This window comes from Cyprinodon tularosa, unplaced genomic scaffold (genome assembly GCF_016077235.1).
Source record: "Cyprinodon tularosa strain WSP-4 unplaced genomic scaffold, ASM1607723v1 ctg90, whole genome shotgun sequence".
Taxonomy (NCBI): domain Eukaryota; kingdom Metazoa; phylum Chordata; class Actinopteri; order Cyprinodontiformes; family Cyprinodontidae; genus Cyprinodon; species Cyprinodon tularosa.
Genome location: NW_024039674.1, coordinates 602416 through 616942, shown reverse-complemented (window position 1 = coordinate 616942; position 14527 = coordinate 602416).

The following is a 14527-nucleotide window of genomic DNA, read 5'->3' as shown; positions in this document are numbered from 1 at the left end:
TTCAACCAACAAATAGTTTTACTCAAAGAAAGAAAAGTTTCTTGTTTGGATTCACGGGCAGCTTGACAGGAAGACGACTGGAGGAGAGAGCAGAAAAACATGCAGTTAAAGGCCTCTGTGTTTTGAACCTTCTCTTTCACTAAGTGACACCGCAAAGTTAATATTTTTCCTTGAAATGCTTTTCTAAGTGTAAATTTCTTTGATTCCTAACAATACTTTACATTTTATTGGTTAATACTTTACTCGGTTGAGATATTCTCATGAAAAACTGCTTCCAATATTTTGTTTACACTAGAAAGGGTCACAATGACAGACGTCAAAGTACTGTAGACACTGCAGCTGGTATTTTGATCCATTCCTCCAGACATGCTTCCTTTAGAGCAGGGATGTTTGGGGGCTATTGCTGGAAAGCACAGAATTTCTACTCCCTCCACAAATTTTCTATTGGGCTGAGGTCTGTAGTTTGGCTAGGGTACTCCAGTACTTTAAGCCTTTTTTTGGTAAAGTGGTGTGTTTGGGATCATTACCATGCTGGAAGACCCATGTTCCTTCTTCAATGCTCTCACTGATGGGAAAAAATCTCATGATGCTTGTGTCCTTTCATTCCATCTTTAATATGGATCAGTTGCCCTTTGCAGAAAAACAGCCCCAATGCATGATGCTTCCACCCCCATACCTCACAGTAGGAATGGTGTTCTCAGAATGCAACGCAGCATTTTTCTTCCTCCAAACACGACTAGTTGAGTTTATGTCTAAAAGTTCTATTTTGGTTTCATTGGACCACATAATTTTGGCATCTGGCATAAGCAGGGGGACAAGTCTGGCACTGCATGATGTGAGTCCCTCTTGGTCTAGTGTGTTACTGATGGAAGCCTTTGTTACTTTGGTCACAGGTCTCTGCAGGTCTCTGCAGACCCAACTGGATGAGATCTTGCATGGGGCCCCAGATCGAATGAGTCTTATATGTATTCAATTTTCTTCCATTTGGTCCCAACATTGATTTATTCACAACAACCAGCTGCCTGTTGTAGATTCCCTCTTCCCAGCATGCTGTCCTTTGGCAGGTCGTTGGTCTGGGTCATGGTTGAGCTCAGAGTCAGACTGTTTTAAGCTGTGGGTAGAACAGGTGGCATTAATGGCGATAACAAAAGAAGGACAGAAGTACGGAGCCCCTCTGATGACATGGTCAAAATAAATGTTTAATTGTGGCCACGAAGTAGTATTTCGTGCGCACAAAGTAGTATTTCGCGGCCACGCAATAAGTATAACGTGTGCACGAAATACTACTTCGTGACCACGCAATAAGTTTAACGTGCGCACGAAATACTACTTCGTGGCCACGCAATAACTTTAACGTGCGCACGAAATACTTATTAATAATATCAATAAATCCGCCCCTGTTTTCAGGCTTATGGTTAACTGTAATGACTTATCTTGGACAGGCTGCTATGTAAACGGGCCTTTAGTCCTTCGTTTAGCTATGCTGCGGTTGTTTACACTACAGTACGCCTTTTCCACCTAAAATGGCGTCTTAGCAACAAATGTCACGTGACTGGCGGAGACCGACTGGGTAAGCAAATTGAGCGCGCCTTAGACCTTAGAGAAGGCCCAGTTGTCCAGGAATGATATTAATATTATTAATAAGTATTTCGTGCGCACGTTAAACTTATTGCGTGGCCACGAAGTAGTATTTCGTGCGCACGTTATACTTATTGCGTGGCCACGAAATACTACTTCATGCGCACGAAATACTACTTTGTGGCCACAATTAAACATTTTTTTTGACCATGTCATCAGAGGGGCTCCGTACAGAAGAGATTCTTCTTTAGATGAAAAAGTTATAGGCTTCTGAGGGCCAGACATCTCGCCTGTTTGTGGATGACCAAATACATGTATTCTACCACAACTTACAAATAAATTCTTAAAAAATCCTAATTTTTTAGTTATTCCTAGATTTTTTTTCTGATTGCTGATTTAATACTTTTCCCCCCAGTATAGCTAATTGTTAGACCTACCATTGTTGTGAATTGAATAAATGTTTTTTCGCCCTGTTAATTTGGATTTTCTTATATAAATATAGAGAAAAATTATACTTTTATATGGAAGTCAGATAGAAAGTGTTTAAAAATAAATGAAAATATTTTTTTTCTACATTTCTATAATAGTTGGGGCTGACTTCAAGTTTAAACTGTAGATTTTAGATCTTGTTGGGATAACTGGGACTAACAGATACAAATAGTAAACCTGTTTGACCCATTGGACATTACCCCAAAGATAAACATTGAACATTTGGGATAAACCAAGTAAACGGTACTCCTGTTTATGATTTACTCTATAAAACAGGTTCCTGACTAGCCAAATATAAGTTACCCTAATTTATCTAAAACATACATGAACTATAATTTTACAATTCTTAACTAAGCTGCCTCCAATTTCACCTCTTGTTTAAATTGTTATTGATCTGAGGGTAAAAGAAAGTAAATCTTTGTATCGATTCACTCTGATTTTATGATGTATAGAAAAGATAACTTCTTGAGATGGGGGATCATTAACTGTAACAATCAATAAACCACTTAGTTCTAATAATGTATTAATAGCTTTTTGGTCTGGTTAATAAAATATCATCCCCTCTCTCTAAACTAAACAATTCCTCACTTGTATCTGCCCAAAGTCATTCCCCTGAGGCCACAACACTGATGGTTCTATGTCACAACCTGAATGTCTTTTGGGTTTATTTCTCTGCAAATCTAAACATGTTTGCACATACAGGTGCTGGTCATAAAATTAGAATATCATGAAAAAGTAGATTGATTTCAGTAATTCCATTTAAAAAGTGAAACTTTTATATTATATTCATACATTATATACAAACTCATATATTTCAGATGTTTATTTTGTTTAATTTTGATGATTACAAATGACAACAAATGAAAATCTCAAATTCATCATATCAGAAAATTAGAATATTACTGAAGACCAATAAAAACAAAGGATTTATAGAAATGTTGGCCAACTGAAAAGTATGAACATGAAAAGTATGAGCATGTACAGCACTCAGTATTTAGTTGGGCCTCCTTTGGCCTGTATTACTGCAGCAATGCGGCGTGGCATGGAGTCGATCAGTCTGTGGCACTGCTCAGGTGTTATGATAGCCCAGGTTGCTCTAATAGTGGCTTTTAGCTCTTCTGAATTGTTGGGTCTGGTGTATTGCATCTTCTTCTTCACAATACCCCATAGATTTTCTATGGGGTTAAGGTCAGGAGAGTTTGCTGGCCAATTAAGAACAGGGATACCATGGTCCTTCAACCAGGTACTGGTAGCTTTGGCACTGTGTGCAGGTGCCAAGTCCTGTTGGAAAATGAAATCTGCATCTCCAAAAAGTTGGTCAGCTGCAGGAAGCATGAAGTGCTCTAAAACTTCCTGGTATGTGGCTGCGTTGACCCTGGACCTCAGAAAACACAATGGACCAACACCAGCAGATGACATGGCACCCCAAACCATCACTGACTGTGGAAACTTTACACTGGACTTCAAGCAACGTGGATGAAGTGCCTCTCTTCTTTTCCTCCAGACTCTGGGACCTTGATTTCCAAAGGAAATGCAAAATTTACTTTCATCAGAGAACATGACTTTGGACCACTCACCAGCAGTCCAGTCCTGTTTCTCTTTAGCCCAGGCAAGACGCTTCTGACGCTGTCTGTGGTTCAAGAGTGGCTTGACACAAGGAATGCGACAGCAGAAACCCATGTCTTTCATACGTCTGTGTGTGGTGGTTCTTGAAGCACTCACTCCAGCTGCAGTCCACTCTTTGTGAATCTCCCCCACATTTTTGAAGGGGTTTTGTTTCACAATCCTCTCCAGGGTGCGGTTATCTCTCTTGCTTGTACACTTTTTTCGACCACATCTTTTCCTTCCCTTCGCCTCTCTATTAATGTGCTTGGACACTGAGCTCTGTGAACAGCCAGCCTCTTTAGCGATGACCTTTTGTGTCTTGCCCTCCTTGTGCAAGGTGTCGATGGTCGTCTTTTGGACAACTGTCAAGTCAGCAGTCTTTCCCATGATTGTGTAGCCTATAGAACTAGACTGAAAGACCATTTAAAGGCTTTTGCAGGTGGTTTGAGTTAATTAGCTGATTAGAGTGTGGCACCAGGGGCCATCAATTTTGAACCTTTTCACAATATTCTAATTTTCTGATATGATGAATTTGAGATTTTCATTTGTTGTCATTTGTAATCATCAAAATTAAACAAAATAAACATCTGAAATATATGAGTTTGTATGTAATGTATGAATATAATATACAAGTTTCACTTTTTAAATGGAATTACTGAAATCAATCTACTTTTTCATGATATTCTAATTTTATGACCAGCACCTGTATATCTTTCTGGACAAAGTTGCTTATGGATTTAGGACCATTCATGCTAAATAAGTTGAGCCTCTTGTTTTAAATTTCCAGTGCTGGTCACTTCACCTTGGCCAGCGGCGTAGGAAGCGGGGGGGACGGGGGGGACATGTCCCCCCCAATATAAAAGCCAGGTGGATATGTCCCCCCCAAAAAATTGTACCGCAAAATATTAGATTTTGACATTTTTTAACTAGCGTGCTTTTATTTTGAAGGCGCAGCATAGCGTTACGTCACTGTACTCCCCCTCCCCTCTCTGAACTGCTGAGTGAGAGTGTTTGATCACTCAGAATGGAGGGAAACAGCGATACAGAAGTCAGAAACTTGTGAAAGAGGTAAAATGGTCTGTCGGGATGCTGCCTATTTAAAACGTCTTTGTTGTCAGTTCACTTTCATATATAGAAACTGAATCTTTTTGGTTTAGTCATCTTAGTCTTGTACGAAAGAGGATTAGGGCCACTGGAAAAAAAAAAGTTAACTGATTTTAAAAAAAATTTTTTAGTTTAACATGGGTAAAAAAGTAAGAATTCTGACTTTTCTCAGAATTCTGACTTTAATCTCAGAATTCTGACTTTTTTCTTCTGACTTTTTTCTCAGAATTCTGACTTTAATCTCAGAATTCTGACTTTTTTCCTCAAAATTCTGACTTTAATCTCAGAATTCTGACTTTTTTCTCAGAAATCTGACAGATGATTAATATTTCTAATCAATTTACAGTGTTTTTTTTTTTTTTTTTTGTTGGGGGGGGGGGGGGGGGGGGGGTACTATACAGATATATAAAAACAAGAAGGTCTAACTAAAAAAATAACCAGAATATATGTTTAGAGTAAAGATTTACTACTTGTACACAAGCACACAATTTCAAATCTGCTGAGCTTGCTGTGCAAGAAAATGTAAAATATACGTATAAAGAAATATAACAGGAAGTACTGCTAAAACAAACTAAATGTTAAATAATGTAGATATTGGTTTAAAAAATTCTTCAGATTTGGACATTTGGAAGGAATACATAATTTTGAAATTAATCAACAAATCTGGTAAAAAATAAATAAATAAAAAATAAAAGTTGCACTTTTTTACTTGAGGAATTTGTTGAATAACTTCATAATTATGAGTTTAACTAGTTGGAGGTAATGCTACACTTCTCTGCTTCCTGTCCTGCTCATAAAAGGTAAACATTATAAACCCACCATCCATTTTCTACACTATTTGGAAAACACAACACAAATGTAATATAACAAAAGTATGTTTAAAAACAAACATGTTAGCATCAAGCCATATCCATGTCTGTTTTAGAGACTAGCTCTATTGTTTTAATGACCTTCTGCTCCTCCATTTATCATTTATAAGGGGGACCCCTCGGGCACATCAAAAGTTGCCTAATTCTGTAATTTTTCACCAATATGTCACTGGCCATCTCAAACAACTCACATCTTTATCAGTGAAGCTGAATGCTCCACATCTCTACCTTCATGGTGCCCATCTACATTAAGATCCAAAATTCTGAGATTAAAGTCAGAATTCTGAGAAAGAAGTCAGAATTATGAGATTAAAGTCAGAATTCTGTGAAAAAAAGTCAGAATTCTGAGAAAAAAGTCAGAATTCTGACTTTTTTCCTGTATTAAACTGAAATAAAATTTAAAAATCACTTAACTTTTTTCAGTGGCCCTAATCCTCTTCCGTAGTCTTGGGCTGATCACTCATCCAATATTTAACTGCTAACTTTCTCTAGATGTTTGCCACGCTAGCCAAAATGTTATTTTTTTTTATATATCTCATTTCAGTACAATGCCACCACCAACTAAAAGGCTTAAACAGCAGTAGGACTTACTCAGATTTTTAAAAAAGAGAAACGTCAGTGTGAGTAACAGTCACCTTACACAACTTGTGTTGAAATTAGCCCGGTCTGGGATTTTTTATTTTTTGTGTGGTTTTGATTTGCCGAAATGGACAGATGTTATACCTGCCGCGCTCCTGATCGTTAGTTAAAACCACAGGGAGAATTAATTTTAATTCTTAGCAGCGAACTGCTGCACAACCACTAATTAACCAACTAATTAACTTCTGCACCTTTATTTCCTCAAATAAACTGCTGGCTCCTCTTTTTAGACTATAAACAGATTAACACAACATTGACAACTCTGTAGTTTTCTCTGTTCTGTACTGCAAATTGGAATTAAAGACGCCATTTCTACCAAAGGTCGGGACAGACTGGCGCACCAGCACCTCCTGACCCCACTAAGGGACAGGGTGTACAGAAAATGGAAGGATAGATGGATTTCTACCAAAGATTTAGAATGCGTTTTTGAACCAGATGCTTCAAAGCGCCCTGTCCATAATTCTTCACCACACTGTCCGCTCCCTCTGTCAGTCAATCTATATAAATTCATTTTTGACCATTATTGCAAGTTTGACAAAATAAAACATATCAAACTTTGCACTTCTGTGGCCTACTGAATTGTTTTTAATCCAACTGAAATATTTGATTTTCTAGTGCGTATGCGGACACTAAATATGCCAAGGGCTGAAGCCCTTGAAAGACATCTCCCTTTGCTTAATAAAAGACTCCAGTCATTTTGTTTGGTGATATGCTCACATCTTATGAAGAAATGCATTATGTAAATTTTAAATGCATTATTTTTGCAAGACACATTTATAAAGGAATAAAGTAAAAGATTAAATAGCCTTTTTTTAAAGTAGCGTACTTAAGACATGTTTCTGTTGAATATTTACGAATCTCAGATTTCCGATATGTGTCCCCCCCAATTGTAAACATATTCCTACGCCCTTGCCTTGGCTCAGCACCTGAGCTCACCTACCTTAAGCCATCAGGAACAAGATAATTGTATGAAAACGTGTAGAAATTATTTTTATTATCTGCCTTTTAAACCGAATTGTATAGGATTAGATAAAACTGGAACATGCATTCCTTCTTAAATGTTTTTTCGCAATTTTTTTGAGTTTGAAAAAAAAGCCTAAATAAAAATTCACATGCACAACCCTGTACCCTCTCCTGAGAGGGAACACCTATTAAACGCATGCGAGAGCATGCAGGAGTCCATTTCTCTTTGTGCACGCTCTGTTTAAAAGTTGCTGTTTGCATCTCTCATACAAGCTTATTTTCCAAAAGAAGATTTGCAATTTTTCCACAATGTCAGACTCACCACCAGTAAGTGAAAATCAGGATAAGCACGTATGAAGGCCTTAGGTTAACATATCACCAGAATTATTGTCAAAAGAACATCCTCCACCGTACCTTTAAGCATTTTTAATTTGAAGAAAAACATTATGACTTCTAAACAAATCAATCATTACAACTGCTTCATAGCTAGTTTATTTTGGCGATTGCAGAAAAATCATCGGTGTAATAGAAATTTAGTTAGAATGCAATGCAATGTTATGAATGAAGCTTTTTTTAATGTCTGGGTTAATATTGGATATCTCTGCAAAACAGCAATGTATCTGTAACACTTAATGCTTTTGATTTAATTTTATTAATGTTTTTGTTGTTGTAAAATTATTTAATTGATTTGAAGGTGAAAGGAGTGGAAACCTTATTCTAAACAAAAACATGGAATGACCTCATATTAAATAGCAGACTGAGTTAAAGTGCCTATCAGGAAAAGCTATGTACGCAAACAGGACTTTTTTGTTTCATGAAACACTAACGGCAGTTTAGACTCAGTCAACACAATAATAAGGTTTCAGGGCAACAACACATAATCCAGTGATAGTTTAAAGGTGTCACATGGTCATGCAGTCATGCTTGCTTCGGTGTGTATTCCCACAGATCTGGAGCCCCTCCTCCAGCCTTATATTTTATTGTCTTGAATAAAAAAGGTCACAGATGACACCGCTGCTGACATTATGCTCTGTTGTGGACAAAGATTAATGATGGAGCCACCTGCTGTGGCCTGATAACCTCCAGGTGTCCTCTAGTGATGAGGAGACAACAATTAGCTTCTATTTCCAGCTTCTATCCAGCGCCTGTGTTTCATCAGGAGGTTCAAATTATGCAGAGAGAGTCTCTGCTGAGGAAAAGATAGGCTGAAAGTTCAAAGTAGAAAAAAAAATAAAAAAATTTATGTCCAGGCAGATCATTCTATTGTTGTTTGCAAAAGTAGAGACAGTGCTTATTTTCTAAAAGACTAATTTGTCTTATAAGCTTTGCAGGTTTATCAGAGAACAACTTTCTCTGCTTTTAGACACACATTGCCAAATCGAGGATTTAGATTTATATTCGCCTACACATCCTTTCACATTTGCAGACAAAAACACTCTTTCGGTTTTTTTGCCAAACATAATTTGATATATTTTACATCAATTTAGATAACACAGAAATCATAAATTTATATGAATAGATAACTGGGTGGGAGAAATTAAATTTTTGATTTATCTGTTTATTAAGAAATGATTTTAACTAGTTCTGTAAAAAAAAAAAAAGAACAGGAAAAGAAACAAATTTGGAATGAATCCTGATGTATAGTTGTAGACTCTATGTGGAAAAACTGGCTTTCCTGTTTTAATATTTACTGTAGATGACTGAACACAATGTTAACTTTCCTAAGTATTTGATGTTAGAAAGCTTTAGCATAAAAAGCCACATTTAATCACACTGCTGTTTTTTGCCGTGGATAAAGGATGAAGAAAATAAAGAGGGTTCTGGGAATGGGAGCGCGTCTCACTCTGAGCTAATTGGTGCTTGGAGCTGAAGCCTGCATCCTGCTGATATCATGTCGAGCAGTTTGTCTGATCACTCAAAGAAACACAATTATGGCTGTGTGATTAGACATGGAAAATAAATGCTAAAACATGAGACATGGCACTGCAGCTACTCTGCACGTTATGTTTACTTAGCCAACAAAGAAAACAAGATGTACAATAACTGTTTTTTTTTTTTTTTACATACAATGAAAGGGAGCCTCATTAGGGTACACTGAATTTCCTGGAAACCCTTTGGGAGTTAGATAACAAAGTCAAAAGACACGTCCACTGAATGTTTCAATGCATGCACATTTTACCAGAGCTTAATCCAAATCTTTGATTAGCTAGGTTTCACAGCATTAGGTTTTGTTTAAACAGAAGAAATTAAACATTCTTTTTTTGCATCCAGGTGTATTAAAATTGCCTACAACAGTCACTTCTTTAGTACGGTATACTGAATCCAGGATCTGTCTATGAGTAATTTAATAAACAGTAAGAGCACAGATGACCTGATGATGATAATGATGGCCTCTAAAGTCATGAATGAACAAACTTCATCATGAAGACAGAGGGTCACGGCAGACAGATCAGTTTAAAGCAGAGTTTTGTCCGATTTCCCATCCATTTATCAGAATCAGAAACCTTAGATGTGACATTTAACTTTTCTTATTCAACCCATCATCTATCATCATAGAGATAAAATGACACAACTGCAAACCTTCAAAGACCTGGCTGTCCACCTCAGCTGTAGTAATCAGAGAAGTTCAGGGTAGCTCTGGAGGAGCTGCACAGGCCCATACTGTAGCTCATTGTTAAAGGGACAGAGGATGTCGATGACAGTTTCAGGCTTAGATAATACAGAAAACTCAACTTACACCAGTATCCTACCAAAATCCATGAGGTTAGGTGCTCAGCTGAATTTAATGTTTTAAAGTGCCTCAGCAGCGTGTGTTCCAGCCCTACAAAGCTGTTTGATTCAGCCTATTAGTGTTTTGGTAAATTATCAGTTCAAATAATTGTTTCCTTTTCTTTGTAAAGCTATACATTTATCAAACTAAATTCTAACTAATCCAATTATTGGATGCAGCAGGTGGTGAGGATGATCTCTGGAAGAATATTTCCAATTTTTTTACATCTACATAAATCCCTGCTGATCAGGTTTTGTGCAACTAAGCAAAACTCCACTAATAATAGGTTAAAACACTCCTATTGGCACAGCTATAAAACAAATAATAATTCTAGTCCCTATGGTGTCTTATTGTTGTTCAGGTTAAGCACTAAGGATTTGTTTAGAAAACCTGACAAGGGGATTTGATGTAGAAAATGTAGAGAACTCACATGTGAACAGAGCAGAGTGGAGTTTAGAGAGACGATGATCAGATGTTCATTATTAATCTTTCCAGGTGTTTGGAAGATATGGAAGTAAATGCAAATCTACAGTCATTTAGACACATTTCAGTTGACTGTTTGGTGATAGGTGTTGTGGTTGCAGCACAACAACAGGTTGTAGATTGAGGAGCCTATAGCTGTGCAGCCTTGCAGGACCTGGCCCCAGTTTATACCTGTAAAGATATGCAACCTTAATTCCAGAAAAATTTAAGTTCTACAAAGTATTGAAATGTGGGGCAGGGTACATATTCACACCTAGATTTGTAGTGATCAGATAATTTGAATAATTTTTTATACACACTTTTATACCATTCAGGGGATCCTATCTCCAGCAGTCATTGGACAGGCTGGTACATCCTGGGCTGGTCAATGGAAGGGTAACACAGAGACACAACAGACAAACAACCACGCATATACACACGCCGATAAAGGGCAGTTTAAAGCGACAAACCAAAGACAGTGGAATGGAACCACAGTATCCACAGAAAAACCATGCATACAAGGTGAAAGCATGCACCAAGACCCCAGGCTGGGATCCAACTCATGACCTTCCTTCTTCAGTGTAACAGTGTTACCACCATGAATCCCTTGAAACTTATCTACACACTTTTACACAATGCCAAAACATACTTTGATACTTTAAAGGTTAGATGAGATACAAATACGTTATCAATGCACTGTTTATTCAGATTTTACTCTAAATTAGATGTAGAAAAATACCTTTGTACAAAATGTGGTATTCAAATTATTTTTGTGTTGACATATAGTGACATGGCTGGAGGATATAAATATGTTTTAAGACTTGAGTAAATGTTTGTTTACTGTACACTGCTGCTTTTTTTTATAGATATATCAGCAGTAACTGATGAACACAGCCGAGTGAAACTGGCAGCAGGAATGTGGCTCAAAAGTCAAAATAACAGCCACCCTCCTGTCAAAGAGGTTCTCAGAAAAAAGGCCACACCGCCCAAACACTGTCGGCTTTCCTCCAGACATCGACATCAGTGGCTAGGACACACATTTTTACTGCCCTCACCTGTTAAACATAAACTGTGATTCTTGAGTTTATTGTCCCCTGATACCTTTACATCCTGCTTTTGACTCTCCACAAAAACACAGAGGTGTTTCTGCAGAGTTGCTGGGAGCCACTGATTTGTCAACCCCAGCTGAAAGCCCCTTGGGGTAAAACACATGATGCATTCAGTTTTCTTTATTTGCAGTTTCTCAACCATCACAGACCTTCATGTGACCTCATCAGCAAACAGGAGAATGATTACCCAGCAGGGTAAACATACGGTTTGGTCACTGACACCCTGGTTACAGGGTCATTCTGAAAGGTTGCATTCAGCCTAAATGAGGCACACGAATGACATTACATTTACAGGTTTGCCTGCATTGAGGACCATGATTTTATTTTACTAATAAGTTTTTTAATTAATAGCAAAAACAAGGGAGTAAAATAAGCATGATTGTGCACATTGCAAACACAAACAAAGTTATCAGAGGGCAGAAATAAAAAATAACATGTTTGCAACATAGAATAAGAGATATAAACATTTGTATTTTTTGCAGAAGCATAAAATGCAAATAATTGTAAAACTTGCATGGTGTTAAACTTTGATCTGGAGTCTACTAAAGTCCACCTATTATCCTGCATGTTCTATTATTTACCTTTGGCAGTTCTACAGTATTTGTAGCAGATATAATGCATCTATTATTTAGGCAGAGAAATGTCCAGATTAGAAGAGAAGGGAAAAATCAGATAACAGATGGAAGCTGACAGTCTGGACTTTAGTTTGAAATGTGTTTCTCCATTACTATGCAGATTTGTTTTCCTGCCATGTTTGTTGGAAGCTGCATGCAAACCATCCTTCCACTGTACAGGTTTAATTAGATACTTCCTCCATGACTCTGCCTTGTTTGTTGTTATCAACTCATCCTCAGGGGGGAAAGCTTCAGCTGTGCCCTGATAGTCATTATAAAATTTGATGACTCAGTTCTGAAAGTTCGGTGTTTCATTCATCATGATTTGTTCCAGTTCAGGAAGTTTTGCTTTTTCTTATACCTTGGTAACAATAAAGGTCTGGTTTAAAGGTAGGATGATCTCTATTTCCTGTTTGTCTTTGAAAATCCTGGATCAGACCTTTACAATCAATCTCTCATATTACTCAACAATTGTAAAAATTTCCAGTAATCCTAACTGACCTAAAACAGGAGAAGGTAGTTTCTCAGACAGTGTAAAATAAATATTTTGTCATTTTTTTAGAGGATATAAATGCCTGATCTCAGCTGTAAAAAAAAAAAAAAAGTACTTAACAATACACTTAATTAAACTCAGCAATGTCTTTGCAGCAGTATAGTATCAAATCAATATGATCCTCTCTTCCTATATCAATGTATGTTAAAATGGCTTGCTGTGCATCCTGGTTTTCCATATTTTGTCGAAACACAAACGTCTTTCTGCTAATGGTTTTAAATCCCCATCCAAATTTGTCACTCATTTATAAACAAAAAATGAACTGTGGCTGCATACAGTGCAGTCTTTGTACTCTCAGGACAACAGCGGTGCTGTGAGTGCATCAGGAGGACATTGAAGGACAGATGAGGACATGTGCGGATCTCTGACAGCTTTTAAACTGTAGCTTGAGCTCTTTACCTCTGAAACAGATGCTTTCTTTCCAGGTGCAGGATGTCTAGCTTCAACATTTAGCTGTCGAATGCAGTAGCATGAAAATTTCCATCCAATGATGTTACAAGCTTTTTTTATATACATATTTAAATTGTCTAAACATTTATTTTAGGCCTTTAGCAAATCCTGCAGACAGACTAGATCTGAGTATCGTGATCTTTTTTTCTTTTTATCATCTCTTTTTTACTGACGTTAAGATAAACACTTAACTTTTAGTTAAACAGTTTAGCCATTTTTAATGTGGCAGATTTTGAAATACATTTAAAGAGAGTTTTTTTTTTTTTTTTTTTTTTTTTACAGCAATGGCATTGCTTTTTTTTGTGAGTATAATCAATTTTTAAAAGAGGCAAAGTAAGTAAAGTCCTGATCAACAGGAATCTACTGGTAAAGATTGTTTGGGGGAAAATATGCTGATAGGAAAACTTATTTTTAGGAGTTGACCTCAGGTGGAGGCTATGGGAACAGTTTCAACCTCTCATCAGACAACAAAGACAGCTTTTAGATCAATTTGTTTTAACACCACATCACTTTGCATAAGAACGTGTTCTGATCCAATTGATCTAAGCAACATCCTCTACTGGGACATTTGATCTGTTGTTGTTCCGTGTGATCAACTCACTCCTTTATTTTATTATTTATTTATTTTTTTGTTTGTTTATTTTTTATTATTATCTTTCTTTTTTTATTTCTTTCTTTTTAATTTATCTATCTATCTATTTATTTATTTTATCACTCCTTTATTTTAAATTTACCATGTTATTTCCAAAAGCTTCTTGGCCTTGAATCAGATCATGACTTTGCTTTTAGATGTTATGGAATCCAGTGAAACGAATGAGCCTCTTCATATTTTGTTTTCCTCAAACTAGGATATATCTGGCCATTTCTGATGCTAATGTAAGTGTGATTTATCCACTAAATAAAAAGAAAATTGCTGTTAAAATCTTGTTTGTGATGACTGTCATTTGAAAACAACTGTTTGTGTAAGATCAGGTTCCAAGCATCTTTTTGCTGCTTCTTCTGGTCATTGTTACCAAACGGCTCAGTCTTTGTCTCATCTGACTGTAAAAGCTTCTGCATTGGGTTCCCAGCCCTACTCTAGCACAGCATATGAACCATTTTAGGGTTACGGAGAGTTGGTACCTTCTCCAGTAGTCTGAAGAAAATAATGCAACTGCTTTTGGCATTTACTTAATCATATTTATTTACTTTAACACAATTGTTTTATGTCCTACCCTGGTAACATGAAACAATTGTGTTAAAGTAACTAAATATGATTGAATAAATGCCAAAATGTCATACTGCAGGTCTGGTGTCTGTCTCTCTCTCTTCTCTGCAGGGTG